Below are 22,564 nucleotides of genomic sequence, written 5' to 3' on the forward strand. Positions count from 1 at the left end.
AGAAAAGTGAAGTAGATTTTTTAATATGGAAAATGTGTCTCCAAATGTAGACAATAGTGCATGTTAAGTTTAAGGGGAGGTACCAGTGAAATTACAACCCGACTGAAAAAAAAAAAAAAAAAAACGCTGGGTCTGAAAATTGTTTCCATAATATGACTTGGGATGCTGAATTCAGTGGATAAGTCCAGTTTTCTAAACAATTTTTTTTCATACTTTTTGATTTTTGAGTTCTGAAAAGAGTCAGTATTTCTTTAAACCCATACGTGGAGTTGTTGGTTGTCACAGGATGTATTCACAAAAGAAGTTTCAGCCAAAGATGTTGACGGAGGAGTAGAAATTTTTTTTATTGTGACCATTTCGATTTTTTCAAAAAGTTGAAGTTTTCTATCTGTAGACAGGTACATAGGGTGCAGAAATTCAATTTAAACATTAATTTTATACGAATATGTGTGATAATTTTTGCATAATTTGTGCGAACATCCGTAATCGTGTATGTATATATGTCTAATCTATATGTGCAACGTAAATAAATTAAGTGTAACTATTACATGTTTTTTTTTTCCTTTTTTTTTCTCCATTTCCTACATATGGATTTACGCTCGCGACGGACTAAATTGCTAACCGGAAAGTAAATATTCATAAAGGTTTTTGCTCCAGGATGGGGAGTGGCGAGGTGTGAAGTTGTTAGGGCGAGCAACTGATTAACACTGTAACACAGTCCAGTTAGTTTCCAAAACTTTGTTCATACCATGATACTTACATACACTTTAGCGGTAACGCCCCTGCACTCTACTTTGTCCAACGCGACGCGGAACCCCGGCGATTGATGACAGCACGATGCGTGGCGGCCAGAAAACGCAACTTTTATTCCACGTGACCAGCTGTACCCGCTGCCAACGACCCATCCGTGCGGACGCAGCGCAGATGGGAGTGTGTGATGTAATACGTGAACTGAAAATATAGAATACGATTTTCACAAGTATCTAGTCGTGTTATTTATTTTTCCTCCATACTGGACCAAACATCGCATAATGTACTAATTTTATATTACGCAAATTTCTTGTCACATATTAGAAATGCATAATTTTTATAATGTATTTACACTTTTCATATTTATATAGTGTTATAAAGGTCACTAGACATCAATTTCTTCGAAAAAGATCAAAATGGCCGAAACGAAAAAATGCTAGTCCTCCGCCAATTTTATAATTTTTTGGCTCGAAGCATTTTTTGGCTACATTATGTGATAACAACTACTTCGCGTATGGGTTTGGAAAGATATTGATTTTCTCAAAAATCAGATAGTATTTGGCAAATTGTATTTACCCACTGAATTCAGCATGCCAAAATATGTTAAGAAACAAATTTTCAGTCCCCTGCGATTTTTTTGCGATCTGGTTGAAATTTCACTGGTACATCCCCTTTAAAAAGGAAATAGTTAACTCAGAATGAGCAAGCTATTGTCGTTAACGCCGATGATAGAAAAGCTGTTTTGATAGACGACAAAAATTGTGGGGATAAAAGCAGAAGTTTCGTAGAAAACCATGTAAAAGGAGGTTGGTAACAAACCGAGAGCAATGTTTCAGACAGAAAGAAAAAAAGGAATAAATGGGATCTTTCACTCTGTAGAGGATTGTGCGTTGTTTTGAAGCTCCCTGCCAGACGAAAAGTGTGTGCCTGACAAAGACACGAACCTAACCTTGGCTTTCACGGGCAGTGAGCTATCTAGGCGCCCGCTCGGCTTCACATTCGTCAGCAGTGCCTCTATCCTACATTACGAACTTTTGAGAATCTGTCATGTATACCTTACTGGACTAGTTAACTGAAAGAAAAGATATTGTGGAGAAATGGCTTAGAGGATTGTTACAGAATGAATCTTCCACGTAAATGAATAAGTGTAACTATTACTTTTTTTGTTGCAATTTCCGACATATGGATTTACGTTCGCGGCGGACTAAATTGCGAACTGGAAAGTAAATATTCATAAAGGTTTGTGGTTCAGGATGGGGGGCGGCAGGCTGTGAGGTTCTTAGGGCGAGCAAGTGATTAACACTCTAACACAGTCCAGTTAGTTTACATAACTTTATTCATAGCATGATACTTAAATACACTTAAGCGGTAACGCCCCTGCAGTCTACGTTGTCTGGCGATTGATGACAGCAGGATGCGTGGCGGCCAGAAAAGACAACTTTTATTCCACATGACATACACTTGCATATACGTTGTCTTGAAATTTACAGCAGATTAAAACTGTGATCTACCAGGAAGTTTCAATAAAGAAAATCGATGACTGTATTCCTATTTTCAAACGTAGAGAAGCAGTTACAAGTCCTTAATCCTATCCCGAAATCACGAGATAAACGGCACTCAGGGGGAAAGAGTATTCATTCTGTTGTATATAATAGATTTCACCGTTACATATTCAAGAAACAGAGAGAAAAGATTTGAAAGCCGTTCATACTTTACCTGCAACATTTTGTATTTGGGTCAGCTATGACCTTGTCGACCAAATTAAATACTTTGAAATATCTCAGGGCACAATAATGGTAAGACGTTACGAATCTGTATACAAATTTATCGATTAAGAAAACTTGTTATTAAAAACAATAAAGTATAAAAAAGTTTGTACATATGGGGTCACAGAATTATAAGGAGCGGTCGTATGAAAACGAGACAGGTGGAAAAATAGTAAGTAAACTGTTTATTATTTAAAAAGAAATTGTTGTAACTGTCAATAGCGTCTACATTTATCCCACTGTGAGACACGACGGTCAACGCCCTCTTGGAAAAATATTTGCGGTTGCCTATGTAACTATGATTGTACTCCGGCCTGAACCTCTTCGTGTGAAGCTAATGGACGGCCTCGAATGCCTTCCTTGAGGTCTCCAAAAATACGGAAAGCACATGCGGATAGATCGGGATTGTATGAAGGATGTTTAATGTATTAACAATTCCTTTTGAAGTGATACTAGGGCTGCATTCTACAACTTTGCTTCCGACGTTTTTTCCACGAACAATACGAGACTGGAATAGAAGAGAGAACCGATAGAGGTACTCAGGGTACCCTCCGCCACACACCGTCAGGTGGTTTGCGGAGTATGGATGCAGATGTAGATGGGGATTCTGCATATCGACCAGAAGTGGCGCTGTTTAGGAAGAACTGGAAATTTGTACCAATGAAGCCGGCCGGAGTGGCGGTGCGGTTCTAGGCGCTACAGTCTGGAGCCGAACGACCGCTACGGTCGCAGGTTAAAATCCTGCCTCGGGCACGGATGTGTGTGATGTCCTTAGACTAGTTAGGATTAATTAGTTCTATGTTCTAGGTGACTGATGACCTCTGCAGTTAAGTCCCATAGTGCTCAGAGCCAGTTGAACCATTTTTTGTTCTACTGAAAGAAAGGAAAAGAACCAGATTCTGAAGGAGCAAAATAAATTTTCCGGCAACTGTTACTTTAGTATTTACCACGAAGGGCGAAGGATGTCTGTTCTCCCTCATACCGAGACGATGCGAATGATGCGTTTGTCGTGTATGTCGGCTGTGAACGGAGGGCGGCAGATGCCTGCAGCATGCAAAAACAGACTAGTGTCACCTTACACCACAGCTACACTATCAAATCAAAAGTATCCGGACACCACTATGTAATGCAGAATAGACCCCTAGATGTCTCAAGATGTGGACCCGCCCGTGTTAAAGGACGCGGGGAGTATTGTGTTGTCAGTAGAGAAGAAATACAGCAGAATGGTTCGGCCAGGAGAGCTCTCAGTCTGCGGACGTGGAACAGTCGTATGTCGCCTGAGCAACAAATCCATTAGGTACGTTTCAACTCTTCTAAAGATGTCCAAGTCGACTATTGGTGAGGTGCTTGTGAAGCGGAACCGCGAGCAGCAACGAGACCAAAACCACTGCGGAAGGTGGTTGTAAAAAAACACACTCAGTCAGCGAAATCAATCACTCTTTGAGTTCGGAATGGGGTAGGGACGTAAGGAATGGGGTACACCAGCCGAGCAGCTAACGAAATTAGAATTGTATTAATACATTCAGCTGCTAACGGGCGTTGATATAAATCATCTGGAACAGGTGAAAATGTATGCCCCGACCGGGACTCGAACCCGGGATCTCCTGCTTACATGGTAGACGCTCTAGCGATCTTTTTATTTTTTAATCTCATTTTTCTTCGTTTTAGTTCGTTGCATCTGCTGGGGGCGGATGTCGCAAGACATCCGTTTCAGTTCGTCGCTGATACACTAACCCAGTTTTTTTATTACAGAGGGCTAATGCGCTGCTTCCTATACTCGGGCAGGCGCGCTGGTCCCAGATCGAATCCGCCTGGCGGATTACCGACGAAAGCCGGTGTGCCGACCAGCCTGGATGTGGTTTTTAGGCGGTTTTCGACATCCCACAAGGTGAATACCGGGTTGGTCCCCACGCCCCACCTCAGTTACACGACTCGCAGACCTCTGAACACGTTCGCACTATCCCATGTATTAAACTAGATGCAGGCAGCTGGGATACACTAATTCCATCCCAGGGGGTACAGGGCGGCGACAGGAAGGGCATCCGGCCATCCCTTAACATTAACCTTGCCAAATACGACCCTAACGATGTGGACCTTGCAAATCTGTGGGACAAAGGCACAAGCAAAAGCAAGCAGTTGCGCAAAACAGCAGTGTAGTCAGAACGGAGGGGACCCGCCAGAATAATAACTAACGTTCGGAAATTAACGTGTGGAACGCCACAGGATCATATTAGAAAAATCACATACTTCACCTAAAAGATTTCAAGAGAATAAACAGGCTAGGATGGAAAGCAACCTTTACAATTCGAAGTAATCTTGCAGATTCCTCGCAACACTGATGGACCTTTCCCTGTTGGAACACTGTTATACAATTGCGCTGAAAGGCGGATTCTACAACTTCACTGATGTAAAACTCTCACTGTTAAGAGCACCCACAATACGGAGCCACAGCCGTATCTTTATTCACTCGGGAAATCTCAGGCCTTCATGTCGAGATTTCTGCTAGTAAGATGCTGGTTTCTATTCCTGAGAGATGGCGTTAACAATATGAGTATCACAACGAATCTTCCATCACTGTATTCAGATTGATGTCTGATTCATCGGAAAGGATCAGTTTTTACCAAATAGGTGGCATTGCAATGAGAACGGGCCTTTGGATATGTGTGAGGTATGTGCCATCCTACGAGCGCGGATGTGTGTGTGTGTGTGTGTGTGTGTGTGTGTGTGTGTGTGTGTGTAGAGCACGGAACAGCAGACGGCGACCTCTGAGGTAGGCAATGGGACACCTGTAGCAGCTCTGACGGCTTGGCAGCACTGCCACGCGGATGACGTCTCATTCGTGAACCTGCGCAGGGTTTACGACTCTTGTGGTTTTCTCCGGCCCACGCCTCCCTCCCTCGCCTTCTCTCTTTAAAACACACGTGACGCGCACTCACTCACTATTTTTGTAGTGTTGCAGAGTTGTCATGTTCATATTGTTGTGAGATTGCTCCTCGTGCGTGTTGAACGTTTCACTTTACGACAGACCACATTCTCGACGGGAGCCGTTGAATAAATTCAAAGACACGCTGCTATTATATAGGTAGGACGTTAGTGTGAATTCTTGGAAGAAAAACGACATACGAGGCGTGTTTTTTAAGTAAGTACCGTTTTAAAATTAAAAAAAAAAGACGTGCTAAGATATCTCAATAATTTTATTTTTACATGAAAGCCTGTACCTTAATCTACTTTTCTACATAATTTCCGTCAATATTGAGGCATTTGTCATAACGTTGTTCCAGTTTTTTGAATACCCTCCTCATAGAAGTCTGCCGCCTGACTTGTTAAAAACTGCATCACCACTGTTTTGACTTCGTCATCGTCTTGAAGAGGCTGACCGCCCAGGTGTTTCTTCAAGTGCAGGAACAAAATGGCTCTGAGCACTATGGGACTTAAAATCTGAGGTCATGAGTCCCCTAGAACTTAAAACTACTGAAACCTAACTAACCTAAGGACATCACACACATCCATTCCCGAGGCAGGATTCGAACCTGCGACCGTAACAGTTGCGCGGTTCCGGACTGAACCGCCTAGAACCGCTCGGTCACCGCGGCCGGCTAAGTGCAGGAACAGGTGGTAGTCACAGGGCGCAAGATCGGGGCTGTACGGAGGAAGATCTAGAGTTTCCCATCGGAAAGATGTGATGAGATCTTTGGTCTGATTCGCCACATGCGGACGGGCATTATCTTGCAGCAAAACGATGCCCTTGCTCAACTTGCCACGTCTTTTGTTCTGAATTGAACGGCGCAGATTGTGCAATGTCGTGCTGTAAGCTGCTGCATTGATTGTCTCATTACGAGGCAGAAATTCCACAAGAAATACTCCTTTTCTGTCCCAAAAAACTGTCACATGATTTTCGAGGCAGAAATTGTTTGCTTAAACTTCACTTTTCTGGGTCAATCTGAATGCCGCCATTCCATGAACTGCTGCCTTGATTCTGGGATGACGTAGGCCACCCACGTTCCATCTTGAAGAAACACCTAGGCGGTCAGCGTCTTCAAGACGATAACGAAGTCAAAACAGTGGTGATACAGTGATTAACAAGTCAGGCGGCAGACTTCTATGAGTACGGTATTCAAAAACTGGTACAACATTATGACAAGTGCCTCAATATTGACGGAAATTGTGTAGAAAAGTAGATTAAGGCACAGGCTTTCACGTAAAAATAAAATAATTGAGATATCTTAGCATGTCATTTTTTAATTTCAAAACGGCACTTACCTTAAAAAAAAAAGCCTCGTAGTTCTCGTGAGACTCTGTTGAATAAATTTAAAAGACCTTTGTTTAAAGAAGGCTTTTCCACCATCATGTCTGACGTAGGGACCACGAGAAAAATATAAGGGTGATTAGGGCGTGTAGTGAGGTACATAGATAACGTTTTTTCATAGCTCAGCAAGCGAATGGAACAGGAACAAAAAATAGAAACCGATAGTTTTGGTATGATGTACCCTCCGCCACGGACTGCACATTATCTTGCGGAGAACAGGACTTAGACAAATATATGGAAACATCGCGAGAAATACGTAAATGCAGATGCTAGCCAAGCCTGCAGGTTTTGCGCTATTGTATTTGACCACGAACGGCATCTATGCTATATCCCCAATACATTGCAAGTGTCAGTCGTGGTGGGAACAGTGTTCCGTATAGCTGTGAGTGCATTATGCTGGAGCCAAGTGAATTCGAACGTGGGGAAATTGTTGGTGCTCGATTGGCGTGTACTTTCGTGGCCAAGATAGCCGAAGTGGTTGGTGTTTCAAGAGGCATACAGGGAAAGCGGAAAAACGCCGTCGGCTATGTCGCAACGTGGACGAAATTGTGTGTTCAGCGATCGTGACGGATTGCTCACTGAAGAGGATTGTGACGAAAAATAGGACTACAGTTGCAAAAGTCACAAGAGCAGAGAATTGTATGGCGAACTGGAATTCCAAAACCACTCTTCTGTAACACAAATGCCGCGCAGAAGCCATAAAACCTAGACTATGGAGCAATAGGAGAATGTGATTTAGTTGGATGTGTCTTGTTTCATTCTGTTTCCAGCCTCTGGTCGAGCTTACGTCCGAAGAGTTGGAATAGGGCGGGGTTTCGGTGAAGATTTGAGCAGCCATATCGTGTTATTCTGCGGGACCAGTGGTTACTCTGCAAGCCCGCTTTGCCATCATTTATGTGACAATTCTCGCTGATGACGTCCATTCCTAGGTACAACGTCCCCCAAGATGATGCTGTGTTTCCTAGACGACAGGGCCCATCCTCACACAGTTCACACCGTCCAAGACTGGCTTTGTGAGAATGGATTGTGTCACCTCTCTTGGCCATCACAGTCACCAGATCTAAATATTATTGAAACTTTGTGAACTAGTTTGGAGAGAATGGTGTGTGATCGCTATGCACTACCATCATCGTTACCTGTTTAAATGGTTCAAATGGCTCTGAGCCCTATAAGACTTAACATCTGAGGTCATCAGTCCCCTAGAGCTTAGAACTACTTAAACCTAACTAACCTAAGGACATCACACACATCCATGCCCGAGGCAGGACTCGAACCTGCGACCCTAACAGTCGCGCGTTTCCGGCCTGAAGCGCCTAGAACCGCTCAGCCACAGCGGCCGGCATCGTTACCTGTACTTGGCACTAATTTTCAAGAGGAATGGTATGAGATTCCCTTGGAAACCACACAAGACATGTATCTATCCATTCCGAGGCTCCGGGAAGCTGTTTTTAATTCCAACGGTTTTCCTACACTGTATTAGGTATGGTAATGAGTTGTGTTTTTGGTGTTTCCATATTTTTGTCCAATCCCTGTATACACATAGACGTAAACTGCATTGAATATTCCTTGCGGCGATGTAAGTTAAACACACAGTAGCGTATATAGTGTTGGAGGATCATGCGGAAAAAAGTAACTTGGCTGACGCGGTTTATGGAAATCACCGAGGATTTAAATATGATTTGCCGGGGTGAGATATGAGGCACGCCTGTCTCGAGTGAGGAAAAATCTTAAGTGTAACAGCACTATCCAGCCACCCCGGTATACAATACGATACAATGTGCACTGAGGTGACGTATAGGTAAAATCAGTCTGTGAAGGTAATTAAGCTAAAGTTAGAGGAGTAACATTACGAAAATCCAGTAGTTGGAAGCGTCGTCGGCGTTTATGTTAGTATCACAATCAGTCTGCTGAACTGAAGAATAAACAGAAGTGTTCCGCATTCTATCTTTTATTTCTAGCTATTGTGTTGTCTGAAACTAATGCTGCGGTGCAAAAAATGGTTCAAATGCCTCTGAGCTCTATGGGACTTAACATCTGTGGTCATCAGTCCCTAGACTACTTAAACCTAAGGACATCACACACATCCATGCCCGAGGCAGGATTCGAACCTGCGACCGTAGCAGCAGTGCGGTTCCGGACTGAAGCGCCTAGAACTGCTCGGCCACAGTGGCTTTCGCTGCGGTGCACACCTATCATCATCGTTGCTTGGAAGATGAAGCAATAAGCAGATTCCGTCGCCAGCGGACGTAGCCCACATGCGTCCTTGCTATTTTACAGTTTAGCTTCCATCTGAAGGTCTTTCATCATTACATGCTTGTCATTTCTTTTCATTTTTGTGAGCAACTCTCACTCTCTTCATCGATAGAATTTGTTCTTGTTCCATTTTAATACAAAAAAAATTGTCCACTGCGCCTTTTTTTCCACTGGAAACGAGAGTATAAATAAATTCACCCTTTTGGGAAGAGAGCCTAGCACTTTATACAGTAAGTATGCTTGGTCGTATTATGAGATTCAGATCAGCATTGACATTGTTCGATCGCAGATTCTTGATTTCCGAACTTTATTTTCTATAAATACATCGTATAGCGTCCATGCCCCAGTCTCATTCGAGTTATTGACGTGGTTTGGCGTTTTTCGGGCGTGATCTTCTGATACCAGAGTTTTCAATTTATCGTTGACTGTGTACCAGCAAAGTGTGTATCTTTTTGTAACTCTGTCTCGATTTCGATACACAGATTTTCGGATCTTTTTGTAAGTGACTTTTACTGACTGAAGAAGGCGTTTCCCGGTGCTTTTCCCGGCAAGTTCTTTCACATGTTCATTATATGAATTACCAACATGATTTTTACTCATCTCTGAGTAGGATATCTTTACCTCGATCCCAGCTCGCTTGGTGCGAATGCTTTGAACATCAAATTCTGGGCTTTGACACGTCTGCCACCCTTACTGACTCCCATCAAATGCTACCCATTCTACACGTTGATGCTTCGCGTGCTTGCGTGCAGCATAGGTATATAGAGGGGTTAATGCAAATGTCAGGACGGTGCACTTTAAAGGACACAGCCGAGTTTCTGCCCCAATGCGGGGCTGTGCTTCGTTTCTTAAGAACCTCGTTGCCACGGAACGTTAAACCCTAATCTTCCTTGTGTGTGTGTGTGTGTGTGTGTGTGTGTGTGTGTGTGTGTGTGTGTGTGTGTGTGTTGGGGTGGGGGAGCCGAAGTAAATGGCTCTGAGCACTATGGGACTCAACTGCTGTGGTCATTAGTCCCCTAGAACTTAGAACTACTTAAACCTAACTAACCTAAGGACATCACACACATCCATGCCCGAGGCAGGATTCGAACCTGCGACCGTAGCAGTCTCGCGGTTCCGGACTGCGCGCCTAGAACCGCGAGACCACCGCGGCCCGCAAGTAATAATTTATCGTAATTGTTTGTTCTAGAGAATCACACACTGTCGTATCCAAAATATCGAGACATCCGTATATAATCCAGAATTGACCACTACGTGCCACGAGAGGCGGACCCGCCAGTATAAAAGGAGACGAAGAGTAATGTGTCGTGAGTAGAGAAGCAGTAACAGAAGTATGAGACGGTCAGGAGAAGTCAGTGACTTCCAGCATAGTCTGATCGTTGGATGTCGCCTGAGTAACAAATCCATCGGAGACATTCAGCCATTCGAAAGCTGCCCAGTTTGACTGTTGATGATGTGATTGTGAAGTGGAAACAAGGGAGGTTAAAAGAAGGGCCGAACAGCTCTTGGTAAGCCACACGATCCTGTGGTAAGTACTAAGCGACACGTGAGTTGCTGTAAATAGCAACACCACTGGTCAGTGGATGACTGTAAACGAAGAATTTGAAGTGATAAATAACGCTGTACCACGTGACAGTCCGATGGAAGGGCTTCGGCTTGGCGAATGCTTGGAGTGCCAACAGTGAAGTACGGAGATGATGATGTTACGGTATGGCGGCCGTTTTCGCGGTTAGGGTGTGGTCCCCTTATTGCTCTTAAGAAAACAATAAATGCGGAAAGACGTGAACACATCTACAGCACTGAGTACTGCGTACAGCAGAGGAACAGTTCTGAAATGATGATTGCTTGTATGGGCATGACAATGCACAGTCATAAATCAGCATCCGTGACGCAGTGATTTGTGGAGGGCGACATACCTGAAATGGACTCGCCTGCTCTGGGTGTCGACCTGAACCCAATGGAACACTTTTAGGATGAGTTAAAACGTGGACTTCGCTACAGACCTTTGCGTCCAACATCACTACCTTTTCTTGTTTCGCCTCCTGAGGAAGAATGGGTTGCCTTTTGCTCCACAGACATTCAGAAACCTTATTAAATATTAAAAGTGTCCCCAGCACAATTCAAACCGTCTTCAAGGCGAAGGGGGCCCCATATTAATGTCCACGTCCAAGTGTCCAAATTCTTTTGATCAGATAGTGTACGTTGAAGCAAAATAATGCCCGAAGTAATAGTTTTCTAAATCATCAGTCTTCAATCTCTTCCAATAATTACGGCGGCTTAGTTGATTTTCTTTTACAGTTGCAAGCATGTCACCGTAAGGGCGATTGCCGCATATATAATTTTGTACCGAGTTCCTGCCGTCGCAGAAACTCCGAAGCATCGCAGAGCTTCGTACGTAAAATTTCCATAAGCTTTTTGTAGCCGTAACCAAATTTATTCGCCGAAATACTTAATCCCTGCACTAACCTTGCTGTCTACGTACGTATCCTGTATATTTCTCGCTTTCTGTCATACAACCCGAAGAGAGGTTTAGAAAATGCTTCTTGCCCGTGCAAAGTTATTTCGCACTTCGCATATATGGTGTCTTGGAGTACCGCACCACATAAATGAATACGTATTTTGTTTACACAGCTCACAATTACGATAGTCGACACTCGATTAGTGTTTATATGTTTATCTGTGTATTCCTACCACTAAGCTAGATGAGGCGGTGGTAAGACAATGGACTCATATTCGACAGGGCGGCGACTGAATTTCCTTCATGCCATAAAAATTTAGTTTCTCCATGATTTCTCTATGTCGCTTAAGGCGAATGTCGGGATGGTTCCTTTTAAAGGGTGGGTCGCTTCCCTTCCCTGTCCCTTCCTAATACGAGCATGTGCCCCGTCTCTAATGACTTCTTCGTCAACGGGACGTTAAACCCTATTCTTCTTTCCCATTACCCGTATTCTACAATTCTATTTTCTTGATTGAGTGAGGTTTAGAAGTCGTCTCCAACACAAACGAAGGGCACTAACAGTAAGAAAAAATACTCATCTGTGTACTCACCATGTCGATTACTCAGTTGCGTGAAACGCAGCTTTGGGTAAATGATAACATTGTTGGATGCGATGTGCACTGAAATTAGGCTTCTTCGCAAAAAGCAGCGCAAAAGCACTCCAGATGAGGTTATATATTACGAAAGAACCAGTCACGTATAACGATGCATTCTGTAGATTTAGTGATAGACAGCCGCAGTAATAGTATATTTTTCGTATATAATGGCTTGCCGACGGCTTCACTGTGCCGGCAAAGCGCAGCTAATAGCTAAACTGGACAAATAACGCTTGTAAAAATCCACACTGCTAGCGCCATGCCCAAGTAAATTTCCGAATTCTTCCCCTACGAGAACTCACACACAGCCAGTGAAACGCAGCTTGTCTCGGCCATTCGTTATCTCGGGAGCATTATTAGCAGTCCCCTAAAGGGTGTGTAGCATTTAGCGGGGATGCGTAGAGAGAACGGCGTGGGGTTTGTGGCTGAAAGGAATGTGCGGCAGGCGAACCCATCAGATAGCCGAGCGGTCGCATGACTACGCCGTGTATTGATTGGGCCAGCGCTACAGACCTCTGTTTCTCTGCCCCCTCATTGTTAGCCAGCGCTGACGTAGCGCTAAAGGCTGCGGGGTGTTTGAAGGCTGCCCTTCACCAGTCGTCTCTAACAGCTTTTCAGTGCTTCTAAAACATAGTTCAAATATTTGCAGGAGGTACACCTTCCACTTTTCTTCCACATAAGAAAAGAAATTATAACAAAATTTTATACGTTTATAGGGACCCCTAATACTTGGCGTGTTCAATCCTTTTGATGAGCTCTCTAATTTAAAAAAAAATTTTTTAAAAAACCTAATGGAAAATATATCTCAGTATGCAGTTAACCGGGCCTTGGAACTCATAATTGTGCGCAAGTGCGCGCGCGGTGATAAATGTATTCGTGGATTCATTTGTTCCCACTGGACATTTTGTTTTAGATACTTTCCCAAGTTCTCTCGAGAATTCATATGAACGAATTCAGCGGACCACTGGAGATATGAAAATCTGAAAGCTCCTCAAACTAGTCGCAGACGCTTCTCTCTGTACTGTATGTTCTGAAATCACTTATTGTTGTCGTCATTGTCGGTATGTAGGGTTCCAGCTGGCTTGAGAAGCTGTTGCTGGTTCCTATAGGCAGTGTCCAGCAGCGCCCCTCTGTCTGGTAGGATTTTTGTTCCGAACACAGTTTCATGTTTATTTACCGTTGAATGCATCTTGTTCTCATTCACAACACACGTCTAACGATGTTACTTGAAACACAAGGGAATTCAGAAACCACACGCGTGTTATGTCTTTTAGGGTATTCAAACGCAATAACCCTATTTGTCCAGTGACTTGTATCTCCCCTTAGAGCCATTTTGTGCTAAAACAATTACCACAGCTCATCGTGGTGCGCCTTCCATAGATACTATGCTCTGTGTATGTACCTTACAGCGTTGAGGTTTCAGGAAGACCACTTAATGCCATCCATAGTTGCCCATCCGTATTGTTGACGGGATTTATGTATTCTATCCGTGGCACTTATCTAATAAGAAAGCCGGGCTACTTCCTGTGTCGTCACATTTTTGAGAGAATTGGTCTGATTTTAGTTTCATAGTCAGTAGTTATTATAAAAGTAAGGATTTTTTTTTTCCATATAGATTCCTAGTTTCCTTCCTTTGTTTTAGTCCAGAGATATCCAGATTATTCTGCTGTCTCAGACTGCGACTGTTGGAGTTAGCGGTGGTGACACTTCGTCATTACACTGCAAAGATAACTGCTTTAATAATAAATCGTTTGTGACGATATTTCTTGAAAATACCGCAAGCGAAAAAATAATTGCACCATTATTCTTTATATGAGAATGCAGGCTTTCTCGGTGAATCTTGAAGATAAATTCTTCTCGGGTTGCCAGCCGAGTCAATGCGTTGTTCTCCAGCAACGTTTCAGCAAGTTTCTTACTTGCCATCTTCAGGCGAAGATGGCAAGTAAGAAACTTGCTGAAACGTTGCTGGAGAACAACGCATTGACTCGGCTGTCAACCCGAGAAGAATTTATCACCATTATTCTTGTTGCCGATCAATTTTAGCGCTGTTCTCGACTAACTGATTTTAAAGAGTCGTATTGCTCGCGTCTAAGATTTTTGTAATTTCTGCTGTATAACTAACAAAAGACGAATAAAAACATACCTCATCAGACAAGAATGGATTTGCACCAGTTATAAATGTTCGATTTTCCCGAAGTATGTACATTTTACATGTTATTACTTCTTTTCAGTTTTTTCTAGTCCCAGTCCGAGCGACGAGCGAAAATGCGTCTCGGACCGGTACTCGACTTCGGGATATCCTGCTTACTGGGCAGTTGCGCAACTATTGCACCACCGGGACACAATGTTTATTGCAAATGCGCGGACTGTGTCAGCACGCTCCCCGACCGACTCACATTCCACGTATCGCCATCTATTCGCAGTCCCCATCCATGTCCTCGATGTTCGTTAATTTTAAATTCCCGCTGGAGGTCGAACGTAAATGTGTATCTGCACTGAAGGTTGTGGGTTCATTGCCCGTCGAGGCGAATCAATGGATATGAATGTGTGGTGTGTGTTCCTTCGGAAGTGTTCGAAAGGGCAGACACCATGCATGCATATATAAAATATTACATTGAAACCAAACAGAATCTACATCTACATCTAAAGGTACCTTCACATTGAAAAACAACTCCAACAAACTCGCTTGACGACTGTTTTCAAATCGACGTTTGACTTAGTTTTCAACTGTTGTCAACAGTTGTTTGAAGTCGTGAGTGTGAACAACTAGTGGAGGGAAGTTTTGTCTCGAGTTTTGTAGCTTATGGTCAGTTAGCAAAAATACGTCAGAGTTTTGTGACTTGCGCATGCGCATTTGCCGTGACTTCTGCTGTGTTTCTTTCGACAACGGCAACTCACGAGTCGTCAACAGAGCCAACAATTTAGCTTTTGTTAGAAATTGAAATGAGGAAACCAACGTAGTGTCGTTCTGATTCTGCATATAAAAACAGGTATAAAAAGAAATATTTGTTGAAAGAAGTTTCGGATAAAATTGGTATAACGCTTGTGGAGTGTGAAAGGAAATGGACAAATATGAAAACACAGTACAATCGTGAACACTGTAAAATGGTGAAAACTAAAAGTGGGTCTTGGACCACTGAGATCTACGTTCCGAAGTGGATATTTTACGAGCATATGACGTATTTGGTAGGCGTGAACAAGCCACGGAGAAAAGTATTTACAGCCGTAAGTAAGATGTCATTCATTAGCGTAACGGAAGCTGTAAGACTTTTTGTCAAAAATTTTGTAGTTACAGCTGCATTTTCACCGGAAATTTATTTCTCTTGTCATATCATTGTGTCAACATCTGATACAAAATAGTTTGCAAATTAATGGCTTACGTTGGTAATTACTAAAGCTATAAGGGTTTTGCCTGAAAGCCTTTAATTACATTTTTCGTTTCACTCGATATTTATTTACTCATATTTCTCTTGCCATTTAACTTTACCAACATGCGATACAAAGTAGATTGCAAATTCATCCCATATGTTCTTTGCAGTTCTTCTTGCGTTGCCTCCCTTTCTCTGAATAAATTTGTTTTGCGGGGGCATCCTCCAACTGCCATCCAAAGCCGTGCCTGTTTCTGCATCTTCCACATCAAAACTGTCCGACGGTGAGTAAACGGTGGCACTTTCTTTATTTCTTCTGAGAAAACTGTGCAAGGATACAGTTGCAGAAGTCACTAATGTTGCTTTTTACGGACTTAAGAGCATAGTTGTTCTAAGACACCGAAAAACTGCTTACAGTATTCCAACAAAATTCTCCACAATTCTTCTAGCGCGAGATATTCGCTAATTAAACATTCTTCCCTGGCTGTCTTTCTCTTGCCATCTTGCGTATTGTTTCATCATGTACTGCCAAAGAGTAAAAGCATCGTTTCCCACCATAACAAATGGAAAATCTTCACAGTCAGAATCCATTTCCATTGCTTTTCTGTAACTAAAAATAAAAACGCCGAACGTGTGCTTAAAAGAGTTGGAAACTGTTGTCAACATTTTTCAATAGTTTTCAACGGTTGTAAGTATGTCAAACTCAAAACAGCTGTATGTTTTTGTTTGTTGGAGTTGGTTTTCGGTGTGAAGGTATCTTAAGCTGCACAAGCCACCTTACGTAGTGTGGCGGAGGGTACCTTGTATACAACTGTCACTCCCCCCCCCCCCCCCCCTCCATCCTTCCCCGTCCCATCCGTGAATGGTTCGTAGGAAGAAAGAATGTTTGTGAGTCTCCTTGTGAGCTCGAATCTCTGTAATTTTACCTTCATAGTCTTTTTTCACGAGTTATGCGTAGGAGGAAACAATATAGTGGTTGACTCTCCTAGGAATGTATGCTCTCGGAACTTTAACAGTATATCACACCGTGATGCAGAACGACTCTCTGGCGACGTTTGCCACTGAAGCGTGACGTGCTGTTTCAAATATTTGAGATAGGATGTAAAACTATTCTCGTTAAGACGTGATGGTATTACAGAAGAGCGTATTCCGTAATATAGCGGACGATAGAATTGCACCAACTGTGTGCTCTGAAATCCAGTACCGCGCGTGACAACGCAGTAACTGAATCAACGTAGTCGCTCATCCTAGTTAGGAGAAGATTGCAAAACACGTCCGTCCATCCTCGTTTTGACTTTCGTGGTTTCCATAGATCATCCGTTGCGAATGCCGGCATAATCTCTTCAACGAAACGCAGTATTCCATTGCACCTCATTCGCTACCTGACCTAGCGATCCGTCTCTGATAACTTTGATGTCACTTTAAATACAGTTTGATTTCAATATTCGATAACAGATTCGGGCGATAGTGTTTAAATAACTCAATGAACACAATACGCCATTTGATCAAAGTGCAAAACTTAAATTGGGTTACGAATTTTGTGAAAACTAGTGGCGGACATTCAGCAGGCGTAGTAACAGTATTCTGTAGACAACTGAACAATAAACAATAGAAGTTTTGCAATCTGAGGCTCCAGACGAGCGTGTAGCAACCTCCTCCTGTGTATGTCCATTTATGTGTGCAGTTCGGTGTGTGAAGCACCCTTTATTTCTGAGTTCTGCGGCCTGAGAGTACACGCGTATGCACGAAATGTGTGCCAGGGCAAGATACTTGGAATAATGCCTTAACATCAAGGCGAATTCTTTCTAATATCTTTTGCAAAATTTTAGCCTAAATAATTAATTTCAACAAAAATGTAATACTGCATGTCCAGCATGAATTGGAACTGGTTTGGGTCATTCCATGTGAAATTGTCTAATTTCGGAACATTTTCCTACTCAGTCGTCATGAATATCAATGAAATTTTATGTGAACATTCACACATGTTCCCACTGAACATTGGTAAAGTTTAACGTTAATCGATCGAATGCTGGTCTAGATACAGCCAGTTGTTTGACTCGATGCGCGACTTTGTGCAGAGAGAGAGAGTTAAATTCTGCCGACTTTCAGATGTTATATCGCTGGCAATATTTTGTTGAAACTATTGGAATTTGGCCATCTTATACGAGATAAGAATAACAATGACAAAAAATTTAAGGAGCCATATTCAGCCAGAAAATCGCCCGAAAAAATTTCAGAGTTTAGTTTCTCGCGTCTCAGGAACTAAAGGTATGGCGAACGTATAACTTATCATGTAGTAACCTAAAAACATATGGCTCTCAAATATAAAGTTTCATATATGCACCACTTCTCAATACTGAATAAATTAAGTGCATAGTTGAACATCTTGTAAAAAGATAAAAAAATTGGCATATTCTACCTGATTTTGCAAAAAAGTGTTCTATTAAAGTTTCCAAACTTTGCTCGTTAGAAAGGCCATGGTTTTAACTGCCAAAAAGTTTGTATGATTACATAACGCGGCCTAAAAATTTGAATCAAAATTGGGCGTGAAAGTCGAGGCACGAAAAAAATGTAAACTAAGGATTCTTACACCTCGTAGAGTAAACGCATGCCGAATGTGAAACTTACTACTCAATAGATCGATAGCACAAGAATGTGGAGTAAAAATTTCATTCAACTTCTGTTTTTCAGTAATGTACAAATTCGTCCCAAAGATGACGATTACTGTTAAAAGGTGAAAATAGAATATATTTCTTTTACAAATACGATTTTTTTTATTAAAACTTGAAAACCAGTCTCATTCGAAGAAACTTATGTTAAGTCCCCTAGAACAATGGGTTTAATTTACAACATGGGCTAACGGGCTACATAAATTGAAGCAAATTAACCGGAAATATCGCACTGCGATTACAGTTTTGACTTTGACTTCGTATATATCGTTGATTGAAGGCAAGATAAACATGAAACTTTGGACACAGCAACTCAGTAACATAAGGTTTTCAGTACAAAGTAGCCTATTTTTCACGTACCGCTTTTTCTAAATTTCTACAACATTAGTTCAAACTTAATATTCGTAGAAATTTCAAAAATAAATCACATTTAGTCTCCGTCTGGAAAATGTTTTGTGTAACCGATTTCAAAGTTATCACAGATAGAAAGAGCATGTTTCGAAGCATTCAGAATATCACATTCTATTTTCCAATGTACACCAACAATACCTGAAAATGACGGACAAATTTGGGGGAATGTACCATGGCAAGAGGCTACATAGCAACAACCTGTTGTTCGTGTTTTGTTGCACTAGATTTTTATTTTTAAATTGACAAGTAATATCTCACTGCGTTGGTCCATAGTGACATTGTCAAGAATATGATCTAGCAACATCCATCGCCATAGGGATCACACCCGATACCTGTGCAATGGTAGCCACGGCTGGATTTCTTCATCCAGGTTCCTAAGCTTGTAATGTGGTTTCTTAATTTGGATTCCAAAGCCTTGTGGTGATACCTATCCGCTCACAAAGCCATTTGGTAAGTACGTCTACATCTACATCCATACTCTACAAAGCACCGTATGATGCGCGGCACAGCGTACCCTGTACCACTACCAGTACATCCTCAAGGACAAGCTCATTCACTTTTTGGCCCAGAAGCCAGCATGCTTATGGGGTACCACAACACCACCCCATATCCACACTCCCTGTTCCTGCAATATCCATATCCGGACGACATTATCAATTTCCAGAAAGTTTCCCTAAAATTTTATAAAAATTTTAACTGCAGTGTTGAAAAGTTTAAAATCAAAATTGATATTATTGCTTCTTTACCGTCTATGTGAGACACACTTGCAAATTTGAGAGTAGGAGGTAAGGTCCTTCGCAAATGGCGTTGTAAACCGACAGATATCACTACAAGGCTTTGGAACCTAAATTAAGAAATCAAATTACACGCCTGGGAACCTGGATGAAGAAACCCACTCGCGGCTGGTATTGCACCAGTATCAGGTGTGACCCCTATGGCGGTGTGGTTGCCGGTTCATATTTTTGGCAGTGTCACCTTGGACCAACGCAATATAGTGAGATATTACTTGTCAGTTTAAAAATAAAAACAACATGCAACGGAACATGGGCAACAGGGTGCTCCTGCCATGGTACATTACCCCAAATTTGTCCGTCATTTTCAGATACTGTTACCGCACATTGTAAAATCGAACGTGGTTTTCTGAATGCTTGTAAACATGCTCTTCTGAGCTGTGATTAGTTTGAAATCAGCTGTTGAAAACTGATTTACTAGAAGCAATTTCATTGTGATCTGTTTTTCTAATTTAGTTTGTAATTTACAAGAAGTCAGAGTTAATATTTATTCGCAGTGCGATTTTTTCGGCTAGTTTGCTTGAGTTTACGTAGCATTGTTAGCCCATGTTGGAATAGAAAATTGTATTTGTAAAACGTCGAATATATCCAATTTTCACCTTTTCACAAAAATCTTGACATTTAGACGAATTTGTAGAGTATTGAAAAATAATATATGAATGAAATTTTGTATTCCACGTCCTTCAACTTCCGACCTATTGCGTGTTACGTTTAACGTTCGGGATGCGTTTACTCTACGATATATAAGAATCCGAAGTGTATATATTTTCGTGCTCAGTTTTGATTCAGATTCTCTAGAATTTGTAGCCCGCGATGGACAATCATATAAATTTTTTTGGCGATTAAACCATGGCCTTCCTAATGAGCCCAGTTTGGAAAGTTTTATAGAATACTTTTTTTTTTGCAAAATAAGGTCGAAAGTACCGCATTTTTATCTTTTTCCCCAAACCTTAACTTTGTGCTTCATTTAATCAGTTTTGGGAAGTGGTACGTAAATGAAATTTTATATTTGAGAATCCTAAGTTAATAGGATACTACGTGCCAAGTTTTACGTTCGTCATGAATTTAGTCTCTGAGATACGAGAAACGAAATTTGAAGACTTTTCGGGCGATTTTGTCTAAACTTTTCTGACTGAACATGGCTCGTTAAATTCTTCTTATTATTATTCTAAAGAGAATGCATAAAGTTGTAAACGATGGGCAATATTTTGTTGAAAGAAATGAAATTTGTCAGAGATACAATAGCTCAAATCGGCAGAAATTCATACTCGCTCTGCGCAAAGTCGCGCATCGAGTCCAACAAGTGACTATGTCTGTGCCAGTATGGCTTCGACGAACGTTAAACTTCGCCACTGTCATTGGGATTATGTGGTAATGTTCACAAAAAATTCCAACGAAACCCGTGGTCGTCGAGCATATAGAGGTCTAGGTGAGTTGATATGGGGTTACCCATTTCCTTATACGCCACCCCCCCCGCCCCCACCACCACCACCCTCCCTATATGTAAAGCTGCCCAGTTCACCGCTGTAAATCGATACATTTTGCTGTTTTAAGTGTGCTTCTTATCATGTAATATTAGACAACACAATCTTCATTTTCCTATCTTCGATTTGATAGCCTTTACGGTTTTACTACTGAAGTGGAAGGAATCTATATTGAATGTAGCAGGAACGTAACGCATTTGTACATTTAACGGGAAAAACTGTGCTCCGGATTCGGAGTTCTTGCAGTGCGACATGACTCACTGATTTCTTCTTTAGCCAATAAACAATTCTTTTACAGATTCTGATATGTGTAACTATTCGTGCACTCAGAGAAAATAGAGGATTTAACAGTAAACAATATTTTACAATTAGTCTTATTTCCCTACTCCGGAGAAGATAAGAATTGACACGCTATGTGCGTGCTGCACATCAGATGGTTCCGGAATGGACGATTGGCTTTCCAGATACTCTACATGTCAGACACCGACAAACATAAAATCAACAACAATAAAAATTGCAGGCAATCCGGTGCAAATTTCCTCATTGTAAGGTCACAGTTTAGAAACACGTGCAAAGCATATGACCATAGTTTGAAACAATCCTCCTTTATAATAAAACAAGAATTTTAAAAAGATACATTACAGTCTTGTGCATTTGATAGCTCTATTCCAGTGACGTGTAGTATTTAGGCAGAATAACTGAAAGGAGAAAGGAAAGGGAGCGAGACTGTGACATGGAGAGAGATAAAGTGGCGATGTGGATCGGTACGCTGGTCAGTTTGTGCCACCTAATACTGGAGAATAGTTATTAGAATGTGCACGAAAATACCGAGCTCGCACATTTAAGGTTTCCGTTTGAGAACGCAACGCCACAACTATGTTGGGAAGAGACGTACTTGCAGTGGAGCTAGTATTAAGCGGTTGGTGAGAGCAAATTGGATATCTGCCACGAACTTAAGAGGCCAGTGGCAGCTGTTACAGATATGTGCCCTTTTATTGGCCAGTTGTTCGTTTTTAACGGGATGCGTCAAATTAAACCTTCATGAGAAGGGACTTGAGAAACTCTTCTAGTCTCCTTCATCTGTAGATTTAGTGATGCAGCTGATATACAGCTATGTTGTCTGTGGAGCGCTCTATTTGACGTTGTACTTTATAAAAGGAAGAGTATAGACCAAGTGCACGCGTAGTTTAAATGTCGGTATTGTTGACTCCTAGCGTAAGGGTGATTTGGAACAGAACTGTTCATTGCCTTATGTTGGTACGACCCCTAATGTTCTTTCCTTGCCCGAACCTTTAAGGTGACAATCCCCAAACTGTGCTCTTGGAGGGATTTTCCAAAGAAATCTAAATTAAATTTAGAATCAAATTCTACGAAACATGTCGAAAAATAGGACAAAAACGTCGATTATGCTATGTTGAAGGAACGTTCATTATGGAATTTGAGATTTGTTCCCTTGCTTACAGTGAATAATAATGAAATAGGAGGGTTTGCTTCCTGCAAGAAAACAGTTTTGTCTCATTCCCGAAAAATATTTCACGAGTGTTCTTGGTTTTTAATTTTCTTATTCTGAAAGATATACATACAAAATCTGAAGTTGATTATAAATTTGCTGACATCAGATTTTGTTGTTGTTTAGATTACATTTGTCGGTAGGACATTATCATTTTTTATTT

General features: G+C 41.7%; 1 protein-coding gene across 5 annotated transcripts in view; it reads left to right on the forward strand.

The window, feature by feature from the left end:
• LOC126297687 (uncharacterized) overlaps window positions 1-22,564 on the forward strand; it is a 268,259-nt gene that overhangs the window by 16,086 nt on the left and 229,609 nt on the right. The window contains exon 1 of one of the 5 annotated variants that reach the window (XM_049988802.1): window positions 15,707-15,820. The exons of the other annotated variants lie outside the window; for them this stretch is intronic. The gene's annotated coding sequence lies outside the window, so the exon portion shown is untranslated. Of the gene's footprint in view, window positions 1-15,706; window positions 15,821-22,564 lie in introns of those variants that run through there. 5 annotated transcript variants of the gene reach the window in all.

This window comes from Schistocerca gregaria, chromosome X, assembly GCF_023897955.1.
Source record: "Schistocerca gregaria isolate iqSchGreg1 chromosome X, iqSchGreg1.2, whole genome shotgun sequence".
Lineage (NCBI taxonomy): Eukaryota > Metazoa > Arthropoda > Insecta > Orthoptera > Acrididae > Schistocerca > Schistocerca gregaria.